This window comes from Oryctolagus cuniculus, chromosome 12 (assembly GCF_051225735.1).
Source record: "Oryctolagus cuniculus isolate XC-2025 breed Fujian yellow rabbit chromosome 12, ASM5122573v1, whole genome shotgun sequence".
NCBI lineage: Eukaryota > Metazoa > Chordata > Mammalia > Lagomorpha > Leporidae > Oryctolagus > Oryctolagus cuniculus.
In genome coordinates, this window is record NC_142878.1 from 83,228,756 (window position 1) to 83,253,778 (window position 25,023).

Sequence of the window (25,023 nt, forward strand, 5' to 3'; positions counted from 1 at the left end):
TGGGACACCTACATCCTATATTGGAGCACCTGCTTTGAGTCCTGGATCCTCTGATTTTGACACACCTCCTGCTAATACACACAACTATGAGGCAGCAGGTGTTGGCTCAAGCACTTGAGTCCCTATCACCCACATGAGAGACTTGGATTATTTCCTGGGTCCTGGCTTTGTGCTGGCCCAGTACAGGTTATTGCAGCATTTGGGGGAGTGAACCATCAGATGGAAGATCTCTATCTGTCTGTGTGTCTGTGTGTCTCTGTCTGCTTTTCAAGTAACATGAAAATAAAGAAGTAATTTCTTTTTAAGTCTACTGCTGTAGAAAATATTTCCACATTATGGAGAAGATTATTCTAACTTACCAAATCCCAAATTTGTCTGTACTTACAAACTTATGGTGAGTGATAATTAAAAATAACATACAGAATTTGATCCCATATACACACCCAGAATTCTAGATTCTAAAACATTTGGTGGGGAAGTTAAGTATCACAAAATTTCTCAGGCTTCCCAAATGTTCATCACACTTGCCCTTCTTGGCTACTATGAAGAATGTCGGATTAAACACAGGAGGTGCATATTACCTTCAGAGACTGATCTCAACTCTTTTCTTAAATTCCCAGAAGTACACTGGTTGGATCACATAGTAGATCCATTTTCTAATTTTTTGAGGGACCTCCACATTGTTTCCTCAAAGATGTACTAATTCATACTTCATCAGTAGTGCATAAGGGTTCCAATTTCTCCACATCCTGGCCATCATTTGTTACCTTTTGTTTTTTGATGATAACTTTCCCAGCAGGTACAAGGTAACATCTCACTGTGGTTCTAATCTGTACTGCCCAAACTTTAGGTATACTGAGCCCTTTTTCACATACCTGATACATACGTATAGGTCTTCTTTAGAGAAATGTCTATTCAAGAACTTGCTCATTTTTAAAATCAGGGTTTTGTTATTATTGTTATTGAGTTGTAGAAGATTTTTATTCATATGAAGTAATACATATTAAATATACATAATGTGCTTTATACATTATATATTAGCCTTTTATCAGATAGATAGCTGCGAATACTTTCTTCTAATCTGTAGGCTTTTCATTCTTTTGATTATTGTTACTATACAGAAGCTGTTTAGTTTGATGTAGTCCCACTTGTTTATTTTTGGTTTCATTATCTGTGTTTTGGCATCAAATCCAAACAAAATCATTGCCAAGACCAATGTTAAGCATCTTTTCTTCTATATTTTCTTCGAGGAATTTTACCATGTCAGGTTTTACATTTAAATCTTTCATCCAGTTTAAGCTGATTTTGGTGTAAAGTACATAAAGTGCAAACAACCCAAGTCTATCAACACATGGATGGATAAATCAAATGTGGCATATCCATGCAATGGAACATTATGCAGCCTTAAAAAGAAAAAATCCTGCCATTGTAACAACCTGGATGACCTTAGAAAACATTATGCTAAATGAAATAAGCCAGACAGAGATGGACAAATACTGCAGGATTTCACTTACTTGAGCAATATGAACTAGTCAAACTCATGGAAGCAAGGAACAGAAAAGCAGTTTTTCAGGATATGGGGAGAGGAGGAAATGGAGAATTGATGCTCAGTGGATATAAAGTTCCAGTCACACAAATGAGTAGATTCCAGAAATCTGCTGTATGACATGGTACAACAGGTGGTACTGTGCACTCTAAAACATGAGAGGACATATCTCAGACTCATATGAAGTATATCAGTAAGAAAAGAACTCAGAAGAATGCAGAGACATCTCTGTAGGTGATGGATGATGCATTTAGTACCTCGACTGCGGTCATGGTGCCACAGGTGTGTGCGTATGTCCAAATCACATCTTAAATACACATATTCACTGTGTATAAATTTGTACTTCAATAAAGCTTTTTAAAAAGTAAAACACACACACACACACACACACACACACACAAGAGTACTTGCAGGTCTCCAGTAGTTCGACTCAATCTACCTTACCTACTCAAGAAGCCTCCAGACCACAAGAGAGTTAGAGAGTTATTACCATCTAGACAGCCTCATATCTGCTGTAATTTGTAAAAGCAATGCAGTTATTTAAAATCTCCACAACTCTGTGCAGCTTATTAATACTGGTAAGTTCTTTGTGACACATCTCAAAGATGATCACAACATGCCCAAGAGGTGGGTTAAGAACCTGGATGTGGGGTGGGCATTTGGCCTAGTTATCAAGATGCTTCCTGGAAGCATATTGGAGTGTCTGGCTTTGATTGAGTTATAGCGAGGGTCTCCATTCCAGCTTCCTGCATAAGGATACTCTGGGAGGCACCAGATGATGGCTCAATCAAGCAGTTGGTTTCCAGTCTCGCATGAGAGACCCAGATTGAGTTCCTGACTCACAGCTTCAGCCTGGCTCAGCCCTGGCTGTTGTGGGCATTTCAGCTGTGAACCAGCAGATGAGATACATATCTATCTATTTATCCATCCATCTCTCTATCCACCCATCCATCTATTTATCTGCCTGTGTCTATCTTTCTCTCTCCCCTTCCTCTTCCAAATAATTTTTTTAAAATAAAGAACCTGGATGTGACATTCATATGCTAACCAATGCTGCAGAACTGATCCTACATGCTAGCTATTGTCAAAGGCAGACAACTTATTACATTATATAACCTTTTTCAATACTTCCAAATGCTTAAATTTTTCTCTGAAAGCAAACAGCTCACAGCCAGAAGTTTTGGCATCGTATAAACATTAGCCTACTGAAAGTTCACTGCTCCTGGTAATTCTATATCATGACCAGCAGCTTAGATCTATCCACATAGCAGAATTTAGAAGACAGATAATATCTTTTAAATAAATGTTTATGATGTGCCAGACATGGCACTGAAAACTCTGCTTGTATGAACTCATTTAGAAATCACAAAAACCCCACAAAACAGACATTATTGTTATCCCCTTTTATGGATGTGGAAATTGAGGCTTATGAGGAACTAAGTAGGTTACCACACTTACACAATAGGTGAGTTGTAGAGTTGGGATTTGAACCCAAGCAAATCTGACCCCAGAGCTCAAAGGCTTAATCTCCACACCACATAAGAAGCCAGGAAAAGCCTACTTCTCAGGAGGACACAGAAGAAGTAGTTCATAAAAGAATTGACTCTCAGATTGCCGTATGAGCTTCTCATGTCTGCTCCGTGTTGCCTGTCAGAAAAATAAAAAGAAAAGAAAATACAAAATGGGGTTGAGGAATTAGAGCAAAGGCTGTGGATTAGCTACTTTTATGGCAAAAGGCAAAATATGTCAAGAATTCAGATTAGTTCATCAAAAGGTCAAAAGAGACCTTTTTCTTTTTTTTTCCTTTGAGAAGATAAAGATGAAGTGTGTTGGCCCCAAGGCTATGGAATAATTACAAACATCCGTCCGCAGCTAAGTGGTGAGTCCAGGGGCGCTGGCTCCCCACTAGGCTCAACACAGGGCTGGGGACGCCCTCATGTAGCCAGCACTGCAGAGGACACACAGGAGGCCCTGGCTCCTGAGCAGGGGCTGTTGTCAGCAAGGTGACAATCACAGTATGAGCATCATTAATCAAAAACCTAGAGAATTCTTTAGAATTACAAAGGCTCCTAGTCATCATAGAGTTTGATCTTTATAACCAACCAGGAATGAATATTATCACTGGTTTCACAGAAGAGGAAGCTAAGACCACTCAAAGCTTCCTGGCTGGTGCAGGGCTGGGTTGAGACTCGGGCCTTCAGATGCTAAAGCGCCTTCCTCCTATCACATACCTTGGCTCAAACATTACTCATTGGCCAGACCAGCAGGTGAGCCACAGGGTTAGATGTCTGGGCTCAGATCTGGGCTAGAATTCCTTGGTTCCACCTATTATTGGTTGTCAGACAAACTTTTGCAAGTTATTTAATATTAGCATCCATTTTTTTCCAAGTTGTCAAATAGGAATTGTAATAGTTACGCATGCCTCATAGGGCTTTTGTGGTGACAAACTGAAACGGAATAAGTTAACATATGTTAAAAGTAAAACAAAGCAATAATAGAAAGCATTCACAAATGCTTTTCACGATCAATAGCTCATTCACTGATCAGCCATTATTTTGCAGCAGGCCCCTGTACTTGGACCCGATGATATATGACAAACCCTTGCCTGAGGTTATTTACATAAAACAAAGGGGGGAAATATGATGATATTAAAGTTATGAGGCAGGATATTATAACAGGCATATTTAGAAAGACTTTTTTTTTAATCTAACCAAGCAAAACAAGTTGCTTTAACAGAGTTTATTAAACAAAATCTTTTAATACTAAGGAAGATGCTATGAATTCAAACAGCTCCAAATTAAATATCAGTGACACAAAACTATAGAAACAAATAATAAAATCCTAAGATTTAGAGTTGAAGACCCTTGGGTTGAAATCCCAAATCCATAAACTACCAGTTACTGTCCATAACCATGAATGAAATAATTGCACTTCCTTGGGCTTCAATTGGCTCATCTCCAAAACTGAGATACCATAGCACTGCAAGGTCGGAGGGCTGTTGTGAAAACGAGATGATGTAACATATGAGAAAGGGCCTCGAAAATTAGAAGAATGTCCTTCTTCTCTTTTTTTATTTGACAAATAGAGTTAGACAGTGAGAGAGACAGACAGACAGAAAGGTCTTCCTTCTGTTGGTTCATCCCCAAAATGGCCACTACGGCTGGAGCTACACTGATCCGAAGCCAGGAGCCAAGTGCTTCCTCCTGGTCTCCCACGCGGGTGCAGGGCCCAAGCACTTGGGTCATCCTCCACTGCCCTCCTGGGCCACAGCAGAGAGCTGGCGTGGAACAGGAGCAACCGGACAAGAACCGGCGCCCATATGGGATGCCAGTGCCGCAGGCGGAGGATTAACCAAGTGAGCAACGGCGCCGGCCCGAAGAATGTCCTTATAATTATTACTAACCATAAGGAAGGAAAAGAGGATACAGAAGCATTGGGAAAAGAGAGGAGGAAGAGAGAGAAGAAAGTAAGTTTCCCCAGCCTCTGCGGAGGTGTTTGGGGAGCCCCAGCACGTGGAAATCCTGCCTTGCTTCCAGTCTCGGGTGTGCACAGGGATGGTGTTCCTAGTTGAATAAGGCAGACAGGAACTCTGCAAGTATTTAAATCGACATCACCAGCACCATGCCATGTGGTCAGCTTCCTTCTCCTTCGCAGGCACTTTGGACTCCCCTGAGCTTTGGTCATCTTCACTTGGGGAGACTGCACCGCTTGCCTGTCAGTATGGTGGCCTCCTGCCACCTGCCTCCAGCCTGGAGCCCTTTTGTCGCCTCATGGCAGGGAATGGCACTACAAGACTTACAGACACATTAGGCAGAAATGTCTCTTTCTGGCCGCCACCGCGTCTCAATAGGCTAATCCTCCGCCTTGCGGCGCCGGCACACCGGGTTCTAGTCCTGGTTGGGGCGCCGGATTCTGTCCTGGTTGCCCCTCTTCCAGGCCAGCTCTCTGCTGTGGCCAGGGAGTGCAGTGGGGATGGCCTGAGTACTTGGGCCCTGCACCCAAACGGAGACCAGGAGAAGCACCTGGCTCCTGCCATCGGAGCAGCGCAGTGCGCCAGCCGCAGCGCGCCGGCCACGGCGGCCATTGGAGGGTGAACCAATGGCAAAAGGAAGACCTTTCTCTCTGTCTCTCTCTCTCACTGTCCACTCTGCCTGTCAATAAATAAATAAATAAGTAAATAAATGTCTCTTTCTGTCACAACCCCTCTGAGACCCTGGCAAGCAACACTGAAGTGGACCACAAGAGGGGGAACATGAGTTTCCCACGGACAAGGGCAGTGAGCGCCACTTGCAAGCGGGTACTATATGGGGAACAGCCTGGGACACTGCAAGAGTGACAAGCAAAGCACAGAGGATACGGAGGAGGCAGAGGTCACAAGTGCCATACGAGGTCACAGAGAGCATGGCACGTGAAAGCAGACGAGGGACCTGGTCTATCTGAAGAGGTCATGGAGTAGCCAGGAACACACAAAACAGGGGCACTCGTGGTAAAGGGGCCAGGTGTGGCATCCTTAGCAGTGCACCTGGGGAGAAAGGGAGATTCAAGAGGTACAGAGGAGGCAAAACCCCCAGGACCTGGGTGTCGCTCCCCGTCTTCGTGGAGGAACGACACAGGACCCTGCGCTGTTCTTTCGTCTGCTCGGCCCTCCCCGGGTTTGCTGCTGGTTCTTCCCGGGTTGGCTACTATCCCTTCCACCTCCGTGGAAGGGCAGTTCCCCCTGGCCACATTCCCCACTTCCGCAGGGGAGCGGCACACCGCCGGCCGGCTCTCTTCGGGGGCTGCACAGGTGTTCCCCTTAGATGTTCCCCATAGATGTTCCTCGTGCATGCCGTCTCTCTCCTCCTTTATAGTCCTCCTCCGCCAATCCTAACTCGGCTGCCCACACGCCGAGTACGCTGCTCTCCTCCAATCAGGAGCAAGTCCTACAGTTTATTAGTTGAACTGGAGGCAGCTGTGCGGAAGCTGTTTACTTCTCTCCCAGCGCCATATTGTGGGAGAGCAGATGCATAGAATAAGTCTTAATTCCAGTAACTCAGTCCAGTCCGGATTGCTCCCCACAGATCCCCCTTTCTTTTTATTTTTTGGCGTTGATACGCGCCTGTCTTCGGTGTCCCGCGGCACACACTCTGCTCTACTTGCTAGAGTTGCCACAGGCTCTTACAAGTCCTATCAATCAGGCAAACCGAATCCGGGTCCTCTCTTCGCCATGTTGTGAGGAGGTTTTTAGGCGCTGATGCGTGCCTGTGTTCGGTGCCCTGCAGCGCATGCTCTGCTCTGCCTGCAGGGGCTTACAAGCCCTATCAGGCAAACCGAATCCAAGCCTTCTCATTGCCTTTTTGTGGGGAGGCCTTACTGATGTTAATTCGTGCCTGTCTTCAGTGACCTGCGGCGCATAAGCTGCTAGCCGCCGCAGGTGCTCATCGTGCTCATCGCCTCACTTAATCAGGCAGACTGAATCCAAGCTCTTACATTGCCATGTTGAGGGGAGGCCTTTCTATTTCTCTATTTCTCTATCTCCGGGCATTCCTATTTCTCCCATTTTACTTCTGTCTGCCAACATTCCCATTTCTCTCACTCCACTTCCAAACTTCTGTTTCTCTTATCCCCGCAGCTTCCCGCTGCCCGCCCCGAGGCTACTTCTCGGCGGCTTCCCGGCGCCTCTTTCATCTGCGCAGCTTCCCGGCTTTGCGCGGCTTGGCTTCGCGCGCTCCGCGTCTGCACCACGGCCTCGCGCCAGCCCCGTTCCCTATCTATTCACGCCCCGTGCTCTCTCTGCACGCGGCGGCTTCCGCGAGTAACACAGCGTAGCTTACGTGTCCGCCACTAGCATTCAATCTAAGTTCCCCGGGCTAGCCTGGCGAATTCAACCCAGCATACGTCTCCGCCCCACGGTTTGGCTTTCCGTCCTTTGCTCCCCGGGCTAATCAGACGGATCCCAATCTGGCTTACGTTTCAGCTTCTGGTTTCAACTTTTCGCCCCCTATTCCCGGGCTAACTTGAGAACCCCAAAGTGGCTTTCGTGTCCGCCTTGGCCTGCCCCCCAAGGCTTCAATTTCCCTAACATTTTTCTCTACCCGGTATGTTTCCCCAAACTTTCCTCCAACGATATTCCTCCCTCATTTCTCCTGGCCTCTCCCCACAGTCCGCGTCCGAGTCTGTTTGTTCTAGCGTTCACTTTTGCTTTCGACCTTAGAGATTTCTCCCAGCTTCCCCCGTAGTCCGTATCCGAATCTATGCCTAGGCTTTCAATAGCTTCTTCCGGCACCTTTTTCGTCCGGCTTTTCCCTAGGCTGTTTGCTAGTCTCTCTCTCCAGTAATTTCCCAGTTCTTCCCGTTTCTTCCCTCCTAAGTTTCATATCCGTCCTAAGTTTCCTATCCGAGTCACGGCACCATTATGTCGCTCCCCGTCTTCGTGGAGGAACGACACAGGACCCTGCGCTGTTCTTTCGTCTGCTCGGCCCTCCCCGGGTTTGCTGCTGGTTCTTCCCGGGTTGGCTACTATCCCTTCCACCTCCGTGGAAGGGCAGTTCCCCCTGGCCACATTCCCCACTTCCGCAGGGGAGCGGCACACCGCCGGCCGGCTCTCTTCGGGGGCTGCACAGGTGTTCCCCTTAGATGTTCCCCATAGATGTTCCTCGTGCATGCCGTCTCTCTCCTCCTTTATAGTCCTCCTCCGCCAATCCTAACTCGGCTGCCCACACGCCGAGCACGCTGCTCTCCTCCAATCAGGAGCAAGTCCTACAGTTTATTAGTTGAACTGGAGGCAGCTGTGCGGAAGCTGTTTACTTCTCTCCCAGCGCCATATTGTGGGAGAGCAGATGCATAGAATAAGTCTTAATTCCAGTAACTCAGTCCAGTCCGGATTGCTCCCCACACCTGGGGACTGGTCGCACATAGGGAGTAAAGTCAAGAGTGCCAGCAGTGACGCTCCCACTGTGGTGGAAGGACTAATGAACTATGAAGTCGATGAAATCACAGCCAGTTTCAGAGGGAAAACCTCCTTACATTGGAAAATGAGGCCTCCTGGTTTGACTGTAGATAAATCTCACTTTATACTTCTATCAGTTTGCCACAGCTCATGGTTTAGGGCAGTTGTATCTTGTCTTTACAGATGTTGGTTGAGACCCAAAGAAACGTGCTTGCCTAAGTCCCCCAGACAGCCAGGACACAGGAGAATTAATGGTAACCTCAATACCTTAGACTAGGCCAACAGGCCTACCTGTATGCCAGCTCAGATGCATTGGTAGTAACTACCTGAGCACTGTGCTCAAAGTCTGATTTTCAGTCTGCCCTTAGAAAGCCAGATTCTGTGACAAGTTGCCGATGTCTGCCACAACATCAGAAAAGGAGAGAATCTAAGAGTTTTTTTTTTTTTTTTTTTTTTTTTTTTTTTTTTTGCCAATTCTGCCCCCAGAAGATAATGAGTCACCAGAAATGGACAGGAGAAGAAGACAAGATTTGTTTGTAAATTGCACATGGCTCCCAAAAACAGTATCACTGGACTCACTTTGCACCAAAACAAAATGAACACCAGTGAGATGGTGAGGAGACCAAAACATGCCTAAGTCCCTCCTGCCCTCGCTCTTCACATCACTGCTTCCCAACAGGAGGTTCTACTCACCCGATGACTGCAGTGCTGCTGCGCCCCTGCCACTGCCAAGTGCACCGCCCCCCACCACAGCTCCCCTGGACATTCATGCCATGTAACATTTCACTGGAGCCTCATTCAAAGCCCTTTTGCTGAAAAGTGGTAAAAGGGAGTAGAAACAATGGGACTGGATTTGAGAACTCCTGTTCTTCATTTAAACAAGAAGAGATAATAAGACTCCAATTTCAGAGCTGTTGAAAGGATTAAGTAACAAATGGAAGTGCCTGGCTTGTAGCAAGCATGCCATAAATGCTTGAGCATTTCTATTTATACAATAAACTAAGTGCATGCAGGCAAGTCCTATTTTTGTTAGACAGGAGTTTTGTTCCTCTACTGAGGGACAGTATTTCTGCATCAAATGACACATGTTTCCATAATCTGATTTCTTCACAGTTTATTTCAGACAAAAAAAGAAGCCAAATTATTTTCACTGGTGCTTAATGTTCAAAGTCAGAGATCAAAATGAAAATTGTCCCTAAGCCCAACTATCATACTTTAAGGCAATGCAATCAACTCTACAGAATCAGTGATAAAACTTTCTTCTAACCTAAAATTCCATGAGTCTCTGAGTTGATGAATTATTTTTCTAGAAGAAGCAAACCATTCTCTTGAGCAAGGCAGAAAGAAGAGACTGGTCTCATAGTGGTTAATGATGTATGCTTCGGGAGTATAAGTAGGAAGGAGTTGGCAGAGAGAACCATTTTCATTCCCCAAATTTATATAGATTAAATGCATGAAGTTGTATTCCTTAAACAAAATAAACTGAACAATTTAAAAAGATGCATGTTTTAGAGTCAAACAAACAAGAGGTGGAATTCTAGCTCTTAACTATGTGGACCTAGGAAAGTTTATCAATTGCTTTCAGCTTCACTTTTCTTATTCATAAATTGGGTATATTAATTATCATAATTCAGAAGATTTTAATCAACCAAATGAAATAATATGTATGTAAAGCATTTAACAAAGGGTCTGGCACATAGTAAATGCTACCATTTGCACTTATTACATAGATGAATTAAAGCAATATGACAAAGGGATGAAATTTGCTAACACACAGACAAGCAACAGCAGCATGATCTTGCCTCCCCACAGCAATTTCCTCATTATAACATAATCTGTCTTCCTGAGAAAGAAGGTGAAAACGACAGACTTCTCGGGACTCAATTTCAACTGATCTATTTATACATTTGATAATGTGTATAATAAACACCAAAGTCATGAGTACAGATTTGACCTGGGTTGGCCCAAACATCTCAATATTGTGTCAGGATCATTGAGAAGTGCTCCATAATTATTTTTAAAAAATCACTGAATGGGGTCATGATTTTTCTGCCTAACAGTAAATGAAAGTTGTAACTTAGCACTGAAAAACCCAATGTCACAGCTATGAAGAAACTAATGAAACTATGGTTTCTCAAGCTCTTGGTGAACATGCAGCATGGTTCTAGGCATGACATGGGCAGAAAAGAAGTATAAAATGTAACTTTTGTGAATCATTTATGGTTTTACTAAGAAGACAAGACTGAGCAAATGGATTCTATCCCATCACCAGAATCGGCAGCGTACAATGAAGAGTGGACACACCAAGGAGACGGGTGAGAGAACATTGAGCTAGTATTGCAAAGAACTGGGTAGGCCAGTCAGTTACAAGAAATACCTGCTTAGGGGAGGAGTCCTTTAGAGAAGAGAAAAAGCCATTTTCCAACAGCCTCTGGTAATCAACCATGACCGAAGGCAACATCACCAATTAGCACTGGGCCAAATTTCTTTAATGGCATTGATTTTACAGCTTTTAAAAAAAATTGTTTCCTTCTAGAATCCGGTAATTAAAACTTTCAGAAATTTCCGCTCTGCCACTATTACAAAATCATGACCGACAACTTTTTAAAATCACAACCGTGGGATTCTCCTTTAAATCACTGTGACTCTTCACTGCTCAGCAACACAAACCATTGAGTTCTTGTTTCCACTTGGTCCAACGTTTTCTTGGGAACCTACTGTTCGGCTCCTAAAGGTGGAACAGATCCCCTCCCGCTATCTCCAAATGCATCAGACAACTTTCTCCCCAGAAACAAAAGGGCGTCAAGGATGCCTCATGCACTCTTCTCTGTGGGCTTGAAATTACACACAGCAGTGCCAAAGGTAAGACATTTCTACAGGGTTTTTAGTATTATTATTATTATTACAGTTGCGAGTGTTTTGTTGTTGTTTTTTTTTTTTTTTCCCCAGCTCCCTCACCCTCTTGTGATTCTACATTTGTGGCCTACAGCAATCACTTTAGACTTTTTAGACACGTCCGGATAGAACTAGATGACACAAGCTATCTACTTATCTTCCTTACCCATCACCAATAAAAGTGACAGCCCGCCTAATTAGGCCTAATAAAGGCACTGCAGAAACAGTGGCACAGCAGCGATCTAAAGAGGGATGGCATTGACCCGAAGATACAGGTGCCGCCTTAAGGCATTGCTGCTATTACTTTATCTCCACTACATTACATCTCTGCTCATGCCATATTCAAATGCAAGTAGCATGTTTTTCTCCTCAATTCTCAGATCAAGAACAAAAAAAAAAAAAAAACCATCTAATCAAAAAAGGCACTGACAATTTTTCAGCCCCACATTAAAAGCAAAGAGTCATTCAGAACAGGGCACTCCGCATTCTATTTTATAATATCACTTTAAGCTATTGCTTTGAATCTCACACATTTCTTTGTTAAGAAGGAAAATCAAAAATTCATCAGAAGAAGTTCTTTCTTCCCCCCTCTTGGTTTTTTTTTTCTTCCAGGGCTAGCATGGGGTTTGGAGCTGGAACCAACATTTGTAGAAGTTAGGGGTCCTTAAGCAATTATTAGCGATGAGAGTTTGACACGCTTGAGAGTTGTCAACAACTGACTTTAAACAAAGTGGAAGGAAAGAGAAACAAACGGTGCTCTCAGCAAAATTAATAGGCAGGCCTGCAAATTAATGGTGTCGTGTATTTTTTAAACAAGGGGGGAAATCTGAACTTTGCATGAAACAGCATTTTAAGTACATCTTTGCAAAAATTATCAGATTGTCAAAGGCCATCAAAGCGAATTGAGTCTGCAACTATTCATAATATTTCCACATATGCTAAATACAAAATTTATCTCACTTTCTTCACTTGTTCTGTAGCAATTACTGAAAGCCATTAGAAAGGGGAAGATGTCCTTGATCTGAAGCAGCAGGGCCTGCTCCACAGCACTGATAACAGGCATTACCCCCATCTTGCCCACACACACACACACACACACAAATACATGTTCTCCACGACTTTCCACTAGCCAAATGTAGTCTTATATGTTTTATCTCACACTCTTTACACTTATTCCTGCAAATAATCCATCCATTCACATAGTTTTAATTGCTACATATATGCAAATAAGTTTCTTCAGCTATCACTTCTTTTTATTTATCTATTTATTTACTATCTATTAGGAAGTCAGATGAGAGAAAGAGAGTGAGAGAGAGGGAGGGGAGGAGGGAATAGGGGAGAGGGGGGGAGGAGGGAGAGGGAGAGAGAATCTTCCATTTGCTAGCCCACTCCCCAAATGGCTACAACAACTGGGCTGGACAAGGCTAAAGTCAGGAGCCAGGAACTCTATCCAGGTCTCCCACATGGGTGACAGGAAGTCAAGTACTTGAGCTCCCTCCTAGGCACATCAACAGAGACCTGGACCAGAGGCACAGTAGCTGGGACTCAAACTGATGCTCCAATAGCAGACACAGGTATCCCACGTGGCAGTTTAACCACTGCACCACAATGCCTGCCTCTCCTCCACAATCATTGCCTCTAACCCTCTTCTTCTGTATCCAAAAGGAAGCTCATGCTCTTTCCCCACCCTTGTCCATCAGAACCTTCTTGAAACATTCTTCCTCCCCAGCGTCTCCCCATGATGACAGAGGTGATGATTCTCCAGTTGAGAACCGTCAACCTCTCCCGGCTTCCTCTTTCTCTGCTGTGCTTCCTAAGATATGAATGATCTGCCTACTACTCATAGCCATCATCCACGGAGGACCTGCAGGTATGATGCATGATGACACAAATGTTGCACACCTTAATTTAAAGACCATAACAACCCTATGGAACAGGCATTTTTTGGCCCACATGTTTTAACCAATAAGGGAAATTTGAGAAGCCACGTAATTCGTGCAAGGCTTCATAGCCAGTATCAGAACTGGAATTCATGCCAATTGACTATTATAACAAATCTGTTTAAAAAAAATCAGTAGTGTGGGAGCCAGCACTGTGGCATAGTAGGTTAATCCTCTGCCTGCAGTGCCTGCATCCCACCTGGGCACCGGTTCTAGTCCTAGCTGTTCCTCTTCCGATCCAGCTCTCCACTATGGCCTGGGAAAGCAGTAGAAGATGGCCCAAGTCTTTGGGTCCCCCCACGTGGGAGACCTGGAAGAAGCTCCTGGCTCCTGATTTCAGATCAGCACATTTCCAGCCATTGTGGCCATTTGAGGAGTGAACCAGCAGATGGAAGGCTTTTCTCTCTGTCTCCCTCTCACTGTCTGTAACTCTACCTCTCAAATAAATAAATAAAGCTTTTTTTTTCATCAGTAATGTGAAGGCTGTATAAATTAGTGGCCATATTGTCTCATTTCCTTATATAATCTTAATGATCACACGTTTAGGGGTAACCACTTTCCCTTGAATACCAGAATAGGCCTTTGTTGGAATTTTTCACCTCTGATGTCCACGAAACCAATGCCCATTTTCCCTTGCACAATGTATCTGGCTCTGCCCTCAACAGCTGGATAAAACTGGAAGAGTCACCATCCTCCGTGAGTCACCCTTTTCTATCTTACAAAGTAGGATTTAGGATGCCCACCTTGCAGGCTCCCAGTGGGGACCAGCAACGATGAACACAAAGGGCCTGGCACCACCTCTGCCCTCTGGCAGGCCCAATTCATAACAACTTCCACCTCACAGTTACTCCATTCTACCATCTCCTACCTTACAATCTCTTTAAAGCATAGCTTAAGAGCCCTCCTGGAAGGTCAAGTATCAAAGTAGGAAAAGATTGAGCTTAGAAATTTATAGTCCTGAGCTTACCATTTATTACCTTGTGACACTTCTCTCTCTGGCCCTCAAGTTGATCAATAGTAAGACGGGGCTGGGGACACCCTTGGATGCACAGTGTTGGCAAAAGGGCTAAATGAGACAGGAGAGAGCTCTACCACAATATCTGATTCACAAAGTGTTGCATTTAGCGTGATACCAGGAGCTGATGTAGCACTTAACTGACTCTGTATAGCAAGCCAGGCAAGCGCCAAGAGCGCCACAGTCTTCCTCTGTTCTGACCACACAACAACCCTGTGAGGTCACTATGGGCCTCTTTTTTTTTTTTTTTTTCAGATGAGAAAACTGAGGCTTGGAGAGGTCAGGTGACTTCCCCACACCACCCAGCTAGTAAGCAGCAGGGCTGTGATTTGAACCTTTGCAGCCTCTCTCTAGAATCTGGACTCAAAACCCTTTTTAGAGAGGGCATTTGGTGCAACAGTAAAGACTATTTGGGATGCCTGCTTCCCATATCAGTGTGCCTGGGTTCAAGTCCTACCTCTGCTTCTTGTTTCATCTTCCTGCTGATTTGCACCCTGGGGGGCAGCACTTCACTCCCTGACATGCTTGTGGGAGACCTGGATGGAGTTCCTGGCTCCTGGCTTCGGTCTGGCTCAACCTCAGCTGTTGCACCCATCTGAGGAGTGAACCAAGAGATGGAAGATCTCTGTCTTTCAAATAAAATGAAAATTAAAAAATGAAAATAAATCCTCTTAGATAATTGTGGTTCTCCTTTTCTCCCTTTATGAAGATTTTAGTATCACTTCCAACTCAACATCTACTGACCTGGAAAATGTGCTTACACATACACACACACAACACAAACTCAGTCACAGCAAGGATCCCTTCAATGCACACCTGCCACTGGTGGCTATACAAGTATCTATGTTTCCATGAGTTGCAATTCTTTTTTTTAAAGATTTTATTTACTTATTTGAGAGAGAGAGAGAGGGTTACAGACAGAGAGAGGGAGAGACAGAGAGAAAGGTCTTCCATCTGCTGGTTCACTCCCCAAATGGCCACAAGATCCAGAGCTGAGCTAATCTGAAACCAAGAGCCAGGAGTTTCTTTTGGTCTTCCATGTGGATGCAGGGACCCAAGCACTTGGGCCATCATCTACTGCTTTCCCAGGCCATTAGCAAAGAGCTGGATCAGAATTGGAGCAGTCAGGACACGAACGAGTGCCCATATGGGATGCCAGCAGTACAGGCATATCCTTAGTCTACTACACCACAGTGCTGGCCCCCATGAGTTGCATTTTTATACACCTGTCTCCTGTGTCATTCACTCTGCACTAAAATACAAACTCCTCAATGGCAGGAATCACATCTTGGAATTCCCTTGCTTCTCACAAGAATGCAGATCCAAACAGAAAACAGGCAGTCAGTGGAGTATCTATGGCACAGGACTGATGCCATCAGAGAAGAGATGGCTCTTCCATGCCAAGCGCCCTTCGTCACTTCAAGGGCACACAGAACACCCAGCCGTGAGTCCCAACATTCTACACAAACCCCAAATCATCTTTCTGGGCTCCCCAAGGCCTACTCACCAGGGAGTACAACCTCACGGAAGAATCACTCATCAGAAAACTCCTGGGGTTTCATCTCTTGCGCTAAAAGGGAGAAAATAAGCTTTCATGGCTTTTTAACATGCATTTTCACATCTAAGGCTCAGTGAGGTGTCTTCCCAGTGCTGTGCCCTTGTGCTCTCCATGTTCAAAGCAGCAGAACCCAGCCTCAGAACCATGGAGAGCTGGATTCAAGTCTTGGCTGGGTCACCTACTGGTTGTGGCCTTAAGCAATTACCCAGCATCCAGGGACATTGTCTCACCCACAAAATAGGCACTACAATATACATCTTGCAGCCCATGAGAGTATTTTAGGCATGGAAAGCCAAGACACTCTGGAAAAAAAAAAAAAGAAGACCTAAATGGAAGATCTCTGTGAGTGAGATCCCAGTGGAAAGAACGGAGCCATCAAAGAAGGAAGTACCTTCCTCTGAAGGGAGGAGAGAACTTCTACTTTGACTATGACCCTGTCGAAATAAGATTGAAGTTGGCGAACTCAAAAGGCTCCCATAGCCTTGGCAACTCATGACTAGAGCCTAGGGAGATTACTGACGCCATAAACAAGAGTGTCAAATTGTTAAGTCAACAACAGGAGTCACTGTGTACTTACTTCTCACGTGGGATCTGTCGTTAATGTGTTGTCCAATGTGAAGTAATGCTATAACTAGTACTGAAACAGTATATTACACTTTGTGTTTCTGTGTGGGTGCAAACTGATGAAATCTTTACTTAATATATACTAAATCGATCTTTTGTATACAAAGATAATTGAAAATGAATCTTGATGTGAATGGAATGGGAGAGGGAGCGGGAGATGGGAGGGGTGCGAGCGGGAGGGAAGTTATTGGGGGGGAAACCATTGTAATCCATTAACTGTACTTTGGAAATTTATATTTACTAAATAAAAGTTAAAAAAAATATACATCTTGCGATACTGTTTTAAGGAATGAGATTAAATGAAAGGTTTTTTTTTTTTTTTCTTGACAGGCAGAGTGGACAGTGAGAGAGAGAGACAGAGAGAAAGGTCTTCCTTTTCCATTGGTTCACCCCCAGTGGCCACTGCAGCCAGTGCGCTGTGGCCAGCCTACTGCACTGATCTGAAGCCAGAAGCCAGGTGTTTCTCCTGGTCTCCCATGGGGTGCAGGGCCCAAGCACTTGGGCCATCCTCCACTGCACTCCAGGGCCACAGCAGAGAGCTAGACTGGAAGAGGGGCAACCGGGACAGAATCCGGCGCCCCAACCGGGATTAGAACCTGGTGTGCCAGCACCGCAGGTGGAGGATTAGCCTAGTGAGCTGCGGCACCAGCCTAAATGAAAGTTTTTAAAAAGCATTATCTTTAATGAAAGAAGATAGGCACAAAAGAGAGGAGTCTGGGGGCTGGTGCTACGGTGTAGTGGATAAAGCCTCCGCCTGCAACGCTGGCAACTCATATGGGCACCGGTTCAAGACCTGGCTGCTCCACTTAGAATCCAGCTCTTTACTGTGGTCTGGGAAAGCAGTGGAGGATGGCCCAAGTGCTTGGACTCCTGCACCCACGTGGGAGACCAGGAAGAAGTTCCTGGCTCCTGGCTTCGGATTGGCTCAGCTCCAGCCATTGCAGCCATTGGGGAGTGAACCAACAGATGGGAGACCTCTCTCTTCTGTCTCTCCCTCTTTCTGTCTGTAACTCTGATTCTGAAATAAATAAATAAATTTTAGAGAGAGAGAGAGATCTGTAGGGTTCCATCTACATGAAGTTCAGTAATAGGCAAAAGGCAGCTTGCCTCAGGAAACCAGAACTGGAGCTACTCCTGGGCAGAATTCAGAGACTGGGAGGGAGAATACAAAGAAACATTTCTGGGGTGACAGAAGTTTTCTATGTCTTAATTATGGTGTTGGCTACACAGGTGACAAAATTCACCAAACTGAACACTTAGGTGCTGTGTGTTTCAAGGTATATAAACTCTACCTCAATGAAAAGAGAAATAAAATTAGGTAATTTGTATAAAACTCCTGCCTATTGTTATGCAAATAAGGGAGGGTAAATTTCAGCCATTCAGGAAGCATTTAGTACATACCCACTAAGCACGAGATTCTATGCTTGGTAAGGGAAATAGTGTGGGAGTGAAACATTATTATCACACAAGTGTCGGCTGTAACTCCTGTGTTCGGATAGCATGGCCAGAAGCAGGAGCAGGTGCTACAGAGAGACAGTGAACAGTCAAAGATCCCAGGCTGAAAGTTGGCAGGGCTCAGGGGCAGATGCTAGGGAGTCAAAGGTACGCTTGGGAACCAGTGCATTAGAAAGGCAGAAACAGGAGTGAAAGGATGCGTGTAGGAAACAGAGAAGTCTGGGAAAGCATTTGCTAAAGAAAGAACACAGGTGCCCTGAGAGCTGGCAGAGTGCACCAGTGGGGAGCTCAGGGTGGGGCAATCCAGTGATGGTTTAAGGAAATAACCTGAGCAGGTAACAGGACCCCATCACAGAGCAGGTGCTCATTCACCAAAACCATGGGACAAGGGGAGACCTCAGGAAGAGATTAGTCCAGGCTAACGTAGTACTGGCTGGTGCTGAGCTGAATGAGGAGTCCTCCACCTAACAGTGCCCCTAGAGGTTGGGGCGGAAGACCACGAAGCACTCTAAGTAAGGGACAAGAATGAGCAGGCAGTCAGGACACCAAATGAACCCTGAGGAATGCACTTCCCAGTCTTCTGAGTAAACAGCTGGTTTGCGACAAGAGCCTCTGGTCAATAAGACGTCTGCTTCCATGGAAATGTTAACATATCTTGGCACCTACATAGGGCTCCTAGCCCCCTCATTTTGTGTTCAAACCAAAGCAATCACTTGGGACTCAGTAGCACCTGAGTTTACAATCACCTCTGCCACTTACTGTCTGACTTAACCTGAGTCTCAGTTCTCCCCAGGAAACTGAAGATAGCAATGACATATCTGCCTTGTGAGAAGATTACATAGGACAATGCTTGTAAAATTCACAAAGCTGTCTGACACATCACCCGTGTTGGACTGTTATCAAACGCTGATTCAGCATCCAAGACAGGGGAACCAGCACACAATGGGGATGTGCTCAGCTGCCCATAAAACAGAAAAGGCAACATCACTGGAGTTACCACTTCTACTGTTTCATTCATAACATCGATACATATGGCCCACAGGAGAATTTCCATTCATAACAGTGAAAGAAGGTTTCTCTCATATTATAACAGTGGAAATCTCTACATTGTAATATTTCTCAATTCATCTCATGCCCCAGCAAATTCTGCTGTGCCTAACCCGGAACAGAACTCCCTGTAGTACATCTTGCTGCAACCTCAATCTTCTCCGTGAATCAATACATTTTGGAATCAAGATAATGGTAAGTCCATTCCCTGGTCATTTAGGATAGCTGAGTTCACCATCATATGAAGAAGACGATCTCTCAGTTCAAATTTTTTTTCAGCCAGTGCTATTTCAATGTGACTTGGTTCTTCATCAACTCTGACTTCCATCTGCTAGAAGATTCTGAAGAAGATGGGAAGCCAGGCTTGGGCGTACAGAACATCACAGCTTTATTTAATTTGGGTGCCATGGTGCCATTTCAGGTGACTCATTCCCAAAAGATAGCCCTGACCCCCAGATTAGATGTCATTGGCCTACCCATTGCTTCTTAATAGCAGTTAATGGAAATGGGTTTTTACCAAGAGATTACAAAGTTTTCTTGCTTCTGCATAAACCTCTTGATGTATCCGCTAACATTTCACAACTAGATTAAAATGTTAACACAGGTCTATTGCCCTCCCAAGGCTGTCCCAATTAGGAAATGATATGAAAAAGGAGAACTGGCTGGCGCCGTGGCTCAATAGGTTAATCCTCCACCTAGCGGCGCCGGCACACCGGGTTCTAATCCCAGTCGGGGCTCCGGATTCTGTCCCGGTTGCCCCTCTTCCAGGCCAGCTCTCTGCTGTGGCCCAGGAAGGCAGTGGAGGATGGCCCAAGTGCTTGGGCCCTGCACCCCATGGGAGACCAGGAGAAACACCTAGCTCCTGCCTTTGGATCCGCGTGGTGCGCCGGCCGCAGTGCCCCAGCCGTGGCGGCCATTGGAGGGTGAACCAACGGCAAAAGGAAGACCTTTCTCTCTCTCTCTCTCTCTCACTGTCCACTCTGCCTGTCAAAAAAAAAAAAAAAAAAAAAAAAAAAAAAAAAAAAAAAGAACTATCAGACTATCAGATAAAGGGGTCACCTTATACATTGTGCACATTATCTTCTCTTAACACACCCATGGCAGTTAAATATTCTGCACACAGGAAGCACTCATTAAAAGTGCTTAAAAGATTTGATGACTGTTTACAGCCCTTGTCTCTACTGGTGAGAAACAGTGGTTTTTTTCCTTCATACTATTTGTTGAACTCTTTACTTAGTGTAGGGTTAATCTTATGAGTATAAAATAAATGAAAATACATTTTTGTGAAAATTAAGAGCAGGAATAGGAGAGGAAGGAGGAATAAGGGGTGGAGCATGGGTGGGAAGTATCACCATGTTCCTAAATCTGTATATATGAAATGCATGAAACTTGTATACATTAACAAAATTTTTGAAAAAGAAAATAAAAATAAAATGAAGAGTATGATAATAAAATTTTTAAAAGTAATCAAGAGACAAAGGAGGGGGTGCGGGAGGTATTCGAAATGGTATTCTGTTTCTCTTTCTGCCTCTCAAATTAAGTAATTAATAATTTTGAAAAATGTATAATTCTTAGGAATAAATATACTTTTTAAAATGTCAGCATTGTGGCCAGCGCCGTGGCTCAATAGGCTAATCCTCCACCTGCGACACCGGCACACTGGGTTCTAGTCCCAGTCGGGGCACCGGATTCTGTCTCGGTTGCTCCTCTTCCAGTCCAGCTCTCTGCTGTGGCCCAGGAGTGCAGTGGAGGATGGCCCAAGTGCTTGGGCCCTGCACCTGCATGGGAGACCAGGATAAGTACCTGGCTCCTGGCTTCAGATCAGTGCGGTGCGCCAGCTGCAGCACGCCGGCCGCAGCGGCCATTGGAGGGTGAACCAACGGCAAAGGAAGACCTTTCTCTCTGTCTCTCTCTCTCACTGTCCACTCAGCCTGTCAAAAATTTTTTTAAAAAGTCAGCATTGCTTCTCATCTTTTCTTGCTACCCATTTCCTGTTATTAGCTTAATATCTTTAAAAAAAAAATTTGAGAGGCAGAGCGATAGAAAGAGAGAGCTTTCAACTACTAGTTCACTCCCTAAATGTCCAAAACAGGCAGAGCGAGGCCAAGTCAAAGCCAGGAGCTAGTAACTCAACCTGGGTCTCTAACATGGGTGGCAGGGACACGATTCTTTGAGCGAGCAACTCTCCTTCCCATGGTTTGCATTAGCAGGAAGTTGGAATCAGCAGCCAGAAGCAGGTATTGAACCTGGTACTCCAATGTGAGACACCAGCATCTTAACTGGCATCTTGATTTCTACCCCCTTTACTGCCCCCCACCTTGCATCTTTTCAATACTTCAGTGACTCAGAGATTAAATGATCCCTTCAATCAACACGCATGTATGACATGAGGAGTCTGATACATTCATAGCTTTGTTTAATATGATGATCTTAATCGGAAACAATTAGCAAGCTGTTTGAGTATTTTGGTTTATTTCAAAATGTGTGGACAAAATTTGAGTTAGGAGAATCCCTGTGCCTAACTCTTGGGAAGAATCCTCCAGGCCACTCAGAAGTTTATCAGCAAGTAGGTAGCGTCCTCCTACTTCCTTGGCCACCAGAGCAGTGACCTGCCCCAAAATTATGCTGAGTATCTGACCTGAAGGAGTACATAAAGCACTTAGGACGCCTCTTCTCCTTTCCAGCATTCGCTGCAATATACTGTAATTGGCAACTGGCATTTGCATTTCCCGCTCTTGGCTTTCTAGTCCCTCTTCTGAGTACATCCATACAAGTAATTAATCAGCAAACCATAGGCAAAAAAATACCCTTGCTTAAAACACTTACCAACATTGCTGGCTTAGCACAGCTCACACAGTATCAACCAGTAATAAACTGAGCAAAAGCTGTAACCTTTAATGAAATTAAATAAGGTGCATTTCCCTAAGGGCCTAGAAAGAGCTACAGGCTCTGGGAAGGAGCATATAAACTTGCCCACACATGGAGAGATGCTACTTATCTTGATCCTTTCAGCAATTACAAGAAATCAAAAGGGCCAACACTGTGATAGTGGATTAAGCCTCTGCCTGCAGTGCCAGTATCCCGTATGGGTGCCAGTTCGAGTCCTGGCTGCTCCACTTCTGATCCAGCTCCCTGCTAATGGCCTGGGAAAGCAGCAGATGATGGCCCAAGTGCTTGGGCCCCTGCACCCATGTGGGAGACCCAGAAGATACTCCTGGCTCCTGGCTTCATGGTTGCTGCCATTTGATAGTAAGCCAGTGGAAAGAAGATCTCTCTCTGTTTCTGTCTCTCAAATAAATTAATATTTTTGAAAAAGAAATCAAAGGGGCTGGTGCTGTGGCATAGTGGGTAAAGCAGCCATCTGCAGTGCCGGTATCCCATATGGGCACTGGTTTGAGTCCCAGCTGCTCCACTTCCAATCCAGTTCTCTGCTATGGCCTGGGAAAGCAGTGGAAGATGGCCCAACTCCTTGGGCCCCTGCACCCGTGTGGAAGACCCAGAAGAAGCTGCTGGATCCTAGCTTCGGACCAGCTCAGCTCTGACCATTGCAATCATTCGGGGAGTGAACCAGTGGAATGGAAGACCCCTCTCTCTCCCTCTCTGGCTCTACCTCTTTCTGTAACTGTCTTTCAAATACACAAAATAATTATTTAAAAAAAAAAAGAAATCAAAAACAATGTCACCTGTGAAGACATACAAGCAATTCCATTACAAGGTGGAGTCTTTGTCATGTCCAAGGGTCATATGCTCAGATATTCCAAGTTCCAGGACTATTAGTGGGATTCAGAGCAAAACAGGAAATGGGCAGTGCCAGGGCTGAATTCGCTGAGTGATTTTACCTTGCAAACATCTTATGTATCACAGAGAGAGGTTCTATCTCATCCTCCACATCCCCTCCTCCCAACACTGACATCACTTCTTGCCAGAGGAGAAAAAAATTGCTTTTCAAATATTGACTTTCTCAAGTCACTGCGAAGGCCAACCAGTTGGCCATGAACCACATTTGTTGCTGCCATCTTATACAGACCTTGAACTCTGCTGTTTGCCAGGAAGCATCTCCAGGGCTATAAACAAAGCCACATGGACTATCCTGAGCTGAGATTCCAGTCATGAGGAGGCAGGAATGTGGGGAATAACTCCCTCACTTTAGCTCAGGAGTCATCAGTCTACCTCCTAGTGACAGTGCCCATGACCCCCACAACCCTCTGCATTCTGAGTCCTTACCGTCTACTGGGAGGCTTCGTACTCAACCTCGCCCTGTGCAGCTATCAATAACAATAATCACTAACATTTATTTAACAGCTACTGCACACCAGGTGCTGTTATAAATTATTTTACATTTATTACCCTCACTACGAGCACTAATAGCAGCAGCCAAGCCTTGATAGCATGTAGTATCTGTCAGGCATTCTTCCGAGGATCTTGCACACTCCACACCCCTGGGAGACAAGCAGCATGCATACCCTTGCTGTAACGGTGAGGAAACTGAAGCACACGGTGCCTAAGGAAGCACCTAGAATGTGAACGGGCTGAACTTCAACACAGGCTGCCTAGCAGCCAAGCCCACTCACTACACATCCTCCCTGTGGGAAAGGCGGACTAGTAACACTTAAACCCGAAATCAGAATCCTTTAGAGAGCACCACAGAAGGAGTGTCTGAGACCTGCCTTTCCCTCCTGCAGGAAGTGACTGCTGGGTGGTCTTGAAGGGCCAGAAGGCCTAAGACAGGGAGAAAGGGAAAAGCTTTCCTAGCAGGGAGAATGGTGCAGGCACAGATCCAGGGAGCAGGGGCTGGAAAGGAGGAATGAGAAGTTATGTGCAGGGACTCCAGGCAGTCCCATAAAGTTACCGCCAAGGATCCAGACGGGGAAGATTAAGAGATGACGGTGAACAAGTCCCGAAGCAGTCCATGAGGACACCTGATTGCTCTTCTAAGGAGTGAGGTTGGGTTGGGGCCAGCATCTGGCACAGCAGTTAAGTCCCCAGTTAGGACATCTGACTCTGTTAACAGAGCACCCGGGCCGGAGTCCTGGTTCTGCTCCTGACTCCAGCTTCCTGCTAATGCACACCCTGGGAAGCAGCAGGTGATGATGGTTCAAGTGGTTTGGTCCCTGCCCCCCACAGGGAAGACCTGAATTGGGTTCTTGGCTTCAGCTTGACCCAGCCCTGGTTGATGCAGGCATTTGAAGGGTGAACTGATGGGTGAAGCTAGCTTGCTCATGTGCTTGCTCTCTCTCTCTCTCTCAAAACACTTGACTATACTCAGCCCATTCTCTAGGAATCTCATCAGTGTAGTGTTATGCCTTGAAATCAAACATTAACAAACTCACCATTCTTTTTTTTAAAGCTTTATTTATTTATTTGAAAGAGTTAACAGAAAGGGACACACACATACACACACAGAGAGAGATAGAGAGAGAATCTATCTCCCATCTACTGGTCCACTCCCTAGATGGCTGCAATGGCCAAAGCTGAGCCAAGCAGAAGCTGGGAGCTTCATTCAAGTCTCCCACAACAGTGGCAGGGGCCCAAGCAGTTAGGCCATCTTCTGCTGCTTTCCCTGGCACATTAGCAGGGAGCCGGATCCAAAGTGGAGCAGCCAGGACATGAACCAGCACCCATATGGGATTCTGGTGATACAGTCAGTAACCTTACCCACTATGCCACCATAGCAGCTTCAAGCTCACCATTTCAAATTTCATTGTACCAGAAATAATTCTTTTTTTTTTTTTTTTTTTTGACAGGCAAAGTGGACAGTGAGAGAGAGAGACAGAGAGAAAGGTCTTCCTTTTGCCGTTGGTTCACCCTCCAATGGCCGCCACAGCCGGCGCGCTGCGGCCGGCTCATCGCGCTGATCCGATGGCAGGAGCCAGGTGCTTCTCCTAGTCTCCCATGGGGTGCAGGGCCCAAGCACTTGGGCCATCCTCCACTGCACTCCCAGGCCACAGCAGAGAGCTGGCCTGGAAGAGGGGCAACCGGGACAGAATCCGGCGCCCCAACCGAGACTAGAACCCG

The 25,023-nt window shown here is 45.4% G+C and overlaps 1 long non-coding RNA gene across 2 annotated transcripts in view; it reads right to left on the reverse strand.

The window, feature by feature from the left end:
- Window positions 1-25,023, reverse strand: part of LOC149123130 (uncharacterized) — a 155,801-nt gene that overhangs the window by 19,649 nt on the left and 111,129 nt on the right. The window contains exon 3 of one of the 2 annotated variants that reach the window (XR_016218215.1): window positions 3,005-3,193. The exons of the other annotated variant lie outside the window; for it this stretch is intronic. This is a non-coding gene — a long non-coding RNA (uncharacterized LOC149123130). The remainder of the gene's footprint in view (window positions 1-3,004; window positions 3,194-25,023) is intronic. 2 annotated transcript variants of the gene reach the window in all.